This window comes from Monopterus albus, unplaced genomic scaffold, assembly GCF_001952655.1.
Source record: "Monopterus albus unplaced genomic scaffold, M_albus_1.0 scaffold2.1, whole genome shotgun sequence".
NCBI lineage: Eukaryota > Metazoa > Chordata > Actinopteri > Synbranchiformes > Synbranchidae > Monopterus > Monopterus albus.
This window is the reverse complement of record NW_018127882.1, coordinates 186,960-194,039: the sequence shown is the minus strand read 5'-3', so window position 1 is coordinate 194,039 and position 7,080 is coordinate 186,960. Positions and strand designations below refer to the sequence as shown.

Here is a 7,080-nt window from a genome sequence, read left to right as displayed (position 1 = left end):
GGCATGAATTTTCTATCAGTCAATTGACTGCACCCAGCAGACTGAACCCAAGACCTGTTGCGTACTAATGAGTCCTTTATTTAAAAATAAATGAGACACGAATTGTGGACTCTGTCTGAACGCATAAATGTCTTTCCTAATGAGCAATGTGTGGTGTGAGCTACTTTATCAACAGAAGACCTGCCTGTACAGTGTGTTGGAATTTACATGCACAGATATGGTCAATATTCATATCCAGTGCCGAAGACCACCCCTGAATAGAGACACGAGTTATAATTACCCATCCAAATGAATCAAAATGTTATGACAGAAATTGTATAAATAAAGACTGCATCATCTCCATCTGCTGATGAAGACCTTAGTATGCTGAAAATTCTGGAAAAGCTAGTAAATGAGCCTAAGATTATTTATCCCGAAATAAATAAATTTGATGTGTTTGTCATTAAATCTGAGTTAAAATTTAAACTATGTTCATATACAGTGAAACAATGTACATAAAAGCTTTAAAGACAGCGTAAAACAGACAGGTGAACGTTGACAGGCCTGTGCTGCCTGCAGATGTTGCATAATATCTGTGATGTTATTTCACTTTTGTCTCTTTTTTTAGGGGGTTCTTTGATCATTTCTGAGTAAAACTGTCTATTAAATCTAGTGTTATCTGAAAATGTGACTGCCTGTCACACTGCCGCCCAAAAACTGGGCAAGTCATACAACAGCACCTAATTTCAACAGCTTTTAATTTCAACATTTGGTTCACAAGTTACTATTGAGACTTGATCAAAATTCACTACTGTCAGTTTTTAAAATGGATTATGACGAGATGTTCTCTCCAACAGACTGGTACATATTGGATTTAGGCGCCTGCCAAATTTTAACTGAGCAAATCAAACATGGGTTTCTAATGGCACAGTAAATAGTGTGATGTACAGTAGACCAATACTTGAGCACAAAAAAACATAAGGATAAAAAGAACTTTACATGTTTACAAGGCTTGCGAGACTGGATGGAGTGCCAAAATTTTTAAATGAACAGGAACAAACGGGGGGAAAGCTGCTTCGGATGACTTGACTGAGCAGGAAACTAGTGGTGGGCCCTCCTCCACCAGTCTTTTAGATTTCTGCTTGTTATGTTTTCATGGCACCAGTCTAGGACAAAAAGGCAGAGGGCTCAGATTTAACATAAGACACTTAAATGATCACTTACTAAGGCTAAAACTATTGTAATCACTGATGTCTGCCTGTATTTTTAAAGATATAGTGACTTGTTAGTGACTTTTCTGTAAAATAAATGTGAGACTGCATTAGTCAATAGGACGACTGGGATCTGGTCTAACTATGAACTAGCCTGAGTGTTCTATAACACAAACTAGAATATCCTAGGCCCAATGACATTTTAAACCCCAAATCAGTATCACTAAACCTTTACCATTAATTCTGCATAAAACAGTGATTAATTAACCAACCCGTCCTAGTTCTCCGATTTTGAAATTCAAGAACATGTGACAAGAAATTGCAGGTATGAAAATTCACATTGATCCCTAGAAGCCATAAAAAAAGGGCGTATCTAGCCTTGATGGTAGCTGCGTTACTATGATTAATTCTATTGGTGTAAGAACTTGAATATGCTTTTGTGAGCCTAGTGTTCATGATGTCCTAGCCAAGAAAATGTGCTGCTTGGCTTTAAGCTGCAAATCTGTAATGTTCAGACCTCATTTCACATCAGGAAATGGTTTGTTTGGGAAAAACAATAACAGAGGGACCTACATAGATCAGAGAGGCTGTTCTCTAGCTGCCACACATTTAGGGTGGATGATAAATGGTTCATGTTTTGTGAGAATCAACATGCATGTGATTTTTTTTTTATATGAATTCAGGTGCAAGTGGAAAACGGAAGAAACAAAAGGAAAGCGCCTGATCTGGCCAGATCTGTTTATTTCGTTACATACCTATGAGCAAAGAGAGAGCAAAAGGTGACACAAATTACATTAGTCATGTCATATCAATACTAAATTATTAACAAGCTTGCTGCTAAGCCCAGCATATTCTAACCTTACACCACACAACATGCTGTCTGGGCTCGGATGTGCTCCAAGAGTCAGCACTCTGTTGACTCAGTTGAATTGCTTGCCTTAGGCATCAGTGCCTGGACACATACACATAATTAGGAAAGGTCACTGTGCCTCCTGTCTTGTCAACAAAATCACTTCAAGATGGCAAATTTTGTCCCGGGCTGAGCCAGGCCTCCCTCACATACCCTTGCCAATCAAATGCCAGTAGGACTGTCTGGGTAGCCTTAGGTGATTTCTAATTATGTATTTTATATGCCATGCTAAGCAGAGGTAAGCATAAAAATGAGCCATACATTTGGTTGGGGGTGTGTCTTCTCTTCAAGGTTGAAGTATTAGATAAAAGTGTCATCTTATAAGTTTAAACTAAAAGCTGCAGGAAAATTGCCCTGTGAAAATGACTATCTTCTCTTTAATATTGCATGAAAATTACTATATACAGTTCACTTACCTGCCACAAAGACACGAAACATTTTAACAAGCAAAAAAAAACACTGAGAATTTACTCCATGACAAACTGATAAAAATCTGCCAACTCAAATGACCTTCACACCATCTCAGAGCTCCTTTTCCATCCAGGCCACTATATGATGAAGGGGGAGTGGGAAGTGGCTTTCACATCGCTCCCTGGTGGCCTTACTAAGGAACTATTAATCTATGGCTCTCCATATTGCATTCAGATCTCTGCTCCCCAGCCACTACCAGGGCTGAAGTAAAGGCCAGGAGAGGACCCAGAGGACTGGACACTCTCATTATTATGAGCCGTACCAAGACACCTCCAGGTTTCTAAGTACTTCCACTGACAGTGACTGATGGCCAATTAACCATTTGGAGAAGAGTATTGATCATGTGGAGGACAGGAAGGCCTGGAAACATCTCCTAACACACCACTATTCTCGCTGTACAAAGTGAACCAGACAGCACATCATGTATACTAAAAACAAATGCCACCAGCAAAAAACATTTTTACACAAATTCTGGATCTAGGGCTAGCACGCACCAAAACTGACCTGCATATCTGTTTTGTGGTTAACAGCAGTCAGCAACATCATGGCTAAGACATTCTGGAGAAGGAAACTACAGCAAAGCATCTTTTGCCAGCATTAGTATCTTCCTCTGTAACTGACTCCAGACATGAACCTCAACCTTCATACATCTGTGTCCAGGTGATTATTCCTTCCCCAGCACCAGAACACAGTAACATCCAAGGTTTAAAACTAGCACTGTTATGTTCTCTCTTTTCATGGGAGTGTGTGAGAAAGCTATGGCCCAGGGAAAAGAATACTTGATCAGACCCTCCCAGCCAACACTTGGAATCAGTACAATAAGCTCATCCCAACTTCTCAACAGTGGCCTTTGGATAGAAGGCAGGTCAGTGGCATGGGATGGTAAGCAGCAACAGAAACACCACAACAGAGATTGAGGGCAACCTTCCAACTACTGATACAGTGTTGAACACTGTGGCCTTCTGTGAATTATGCTCCAAGTTCTCACTGAACCAAGAAAAAAAAAAGTCGACTGAATGCGCACTGGTCATGGTCACATACTACAGAGTAATACAGAAAACCACACAATAAGCTTCCATAATTTATAGAGGTAAAACCAACGTTTCAACCACAACTGATCTTTTTCTAGACAAAGACAAACTGTGCCTTATATCTACAGTATAAATTATGGACGTTTGGTGTGCAGTTATCTGCATTATTTTGATGTACCAGCTTCCCACCGAGACATCACATCAGAGGTGATAGGTCAGTTCCATACTGCCTGGGTGGAAAAGCACCGATAGTGACTACAGTGCAGTGCCTTTCAGGAGGGAAACAGTCCAGCTTCAACCCCTAAGCGCTCTCACATAGACCTGAATCATAGAAATGGGGTAATTGAAACAAAAGGGCAGAGTTTGACAAAGATGTAGTGCCTTCGCCAAGCCTCTGCACAGAGTGCAGAAAATAACACCAGGCTCCTCCCCTCTGTGAGGTTCATCCTCCATGTGTCCTCGCCAACATCCGTGTCCTTCGTTTACTCCTCAAGATTGCCATTTGCAAAGGATAAGTGCGGGGACCTAGCCTTCCGAAAGATAAGGCGCCCAGGCATTTGTCACCAAATGGAGAGTCCACTGTTTAAAGCTGACCTGTGTTGACATTCATTGTTTACCTTTTATTCATTTATAGTGAACTATTATCTCTGCCTCCATGAATCACAGTAACTCAAACTTCAGAAATCACATTTTGGAAGACTTGGACAGGAAGAAGATTTATTCAGTTAATCTGTATTCTTACTTTACAGTACAAACAAACTGACATGATGGAATGAGAATTTAAAAATATGCAGCTCTGTCCTGCAGGTAATTAATTCCAACCCTCCTTCTCATTGTGATATTGTCCAAATCAGTTTCAGTAAGTAGCATAACAAGTGTTTGTACTCATGGGGAGTAAAATCATTTTAATCTTTTACCCTAATTTTTTCCCCATAAAGAGTTAACGCCTCTTTCCGTGTAATATCCCGTATTTTACATCATGCTAAATTACTGAGAGGGTATGAGCAGTTGAGAAAATAAATAATTTCGTACAAAAATTTCCCTACCTCACTGCACAAGTCTTCCCATTGTCTGTGTCATTTGAATTCATCTCCCATGACTAGAGGGAACAAAAACTCTTTCTGGTAGTAAATTATCACTTCCCTGTAAAAGACCATATCCCTGCAAATACACGGCGATCATTTGCCATGCATTAGCTATGGGACAGAAACAAAGTAGTTTTAAATTTCTTTGACCAGAAGGCAAATTCCCCCAATAAATTATGTTAATTTTGGCTTTTGCTCTCCTTATCGCATTCTTTAGTGAGTCAATGAGGAGAGACAAAACTGGCTGTGAAAAAAGACAACTCTGGGATGATTCACAGTGGGAGGATGACAAACGTCTGGACAAAAGAATGCCTTATATCACTACACTAAGAAATGGGAAGTTGCAAATTGCAGTATTATGCAATAGACTTCTGCTTGTTGTCATTTAATGGCCATCTTCTTGCATCATCACAAGGTTTACACCCCGTGGAAAATGCTCTGAGGTGACTGTTCACACAAGTAGGAAAGGTGCCTGATACCAAATCCCATGGCGCCTGGCTGAACCAGACAACAACTGCTTGGCAACGCTCTCACTGGGCAGAGGTAGAAACAAAGAAAAATTCTGGATTTTATTCATTCTGCATGGGTACCTGGGTTTTCAATGATCTTTTCTTGAGGAAGTAACAAGGGACTGACAACAGGCAACAAAATAACAGGCAAATTTAAATAAATGTGAAAACAAAAGAAGCAACAGAAGCTTGAATAATCTGCAGACAAACACCTTACACACGCAGCAGAAACACACACATGCAAATCTTTGCACAGTTTTGCTTGTGTGCACAGAGTGCAGTACAGTTCTTTGTTCCTGAGGCTGAAAGCACACCCACCCCCTCTGTCCGGCCTGTCGGATCTCTCACAGCAAAGTGAGAAGGAAAGTGCTCACCTAGCTCAAATCTAGACTGACAGGCCTACCTTTATTACTGAATCAGTTATGTTTCCCTGCAAAAAAGACAAGTTGGCTTTTGATACCTACAAATGCCAAGTCAGCGCCTTGCTTCTCTACAGGGGATAGTTTGACTGATCTTAGCAGAGACTGTCCCAGCCCTGATGTAGAAAGAATTAGCCACCAAATTACCTTCCAATCCATTTCTGGAACTCAGTTTGTCCTATAAAAGTACCCTGTAAGCTGTGATGAGAGCTTATAAGGATGGTTGTACTGACCTCATATAGAGGGTGACAGACTAAAACAAAAAGAAAGGTTGTGCCCAGAAATGTGATACAGTAGACAGAAAAAAAATAAAACCTGTTACCTGTAACCCTGTATTCATCTATTTTCTGATCTGGCTCATTACTATCCAAGGTCATGGGAGGCCTGGGAGCCTATCCCAGCATGCACTGAGAGAAAGGCAGGGAAACACCCTGGTCAGATCACCAGTCTATCATTGAGCAAACAAAGAAACAGACAAACAGTGTCACACCTATGGGAATTTAGTCTTAAAAATCAACCTTCAGCTGCACGTGTTTGGACTGTGGGAGGAAATTACAGCATCCACAGGAAACACACAGAACCGAGGCACCGAGTAACTCCTTGCTGTGAGGCAACAGCGCCTGAGCACTGAAACACCATGCAGCCCATATAACCCAGCAACCCAATCAACATACATCAATTTCAACAGGCATCAAAATGACTTGTAAATACCACCGCATTGCTACCATTGATATATGAGGTCCCTGGAGCATGAATGTTTATTTAACCCCAATATATTCATAATTAAACTAATTAATTCAAGAGAAAAGCCCTTTTAATTCATCATCTTAGTGCCCCTAAGCAAGAGACACAATTACAGCAACTTGAACATGTTTGCTTTATGTCTAAAGCAAGGTTAACAGTTCGGAAACAGACATGTGGCAAACAATGTATCAAAGTCTCCTGTTTTGGATACTCACCTTCAGTTTCCAACTGTGTGGCAGCGTGAGGATGATATTTAGCATCAGGTAGAATGAGTAAACAAAGTGTTGTAAAAAAAATTAATCCAAATGCTGAAATGTGAAATGGTGCATCATGGATAAGAGAGCAATGGACTGCACAAATTTGAATCAGATGACTGGATTCACTCTCCACTGTACTTGTGCATCAATGACCAGGACTTTGTCATGCTACTGTTACAGGAAATACAATATAATACGCACTATTGTAAATAGTATTATGAGGATATTTGAGTTCTGAAATGAAAAATCTACCCAAGCTAATTTAAAGCTCCATAATGGGCCACTAGTGGCTCATTTGCTGCTATTGGGGGGAACTTAAATGTATCTGTAGCCAGAGTAGCCTACTCCAGCTCACCCCACTGTCCGATTGTTTTGTACATCAAAGCGCATTTGCATGCAATCCTGTCTGGCCAAGAGGCAAGATCATAAAATGTAGCCTAACTCATCCGTGCCAGTAGGTCATC

At 40.5% G+C, this 7,080-nt stretch overlaps 1 protein-coding gene across 4 annotated transcripts in view; it reads right to left on the bottom strand.

Moving 5' to 3' along the window:
* Positions 1–7,080, bottom strand: part of unc5a (unc-5 netrin receptor A) — a 132,346-nt gene that overhangs the window by 123,893 nt on the left and 1,373 nt on the right. The gene's annotated exons all lie outside the window — the stretch shown is intronic.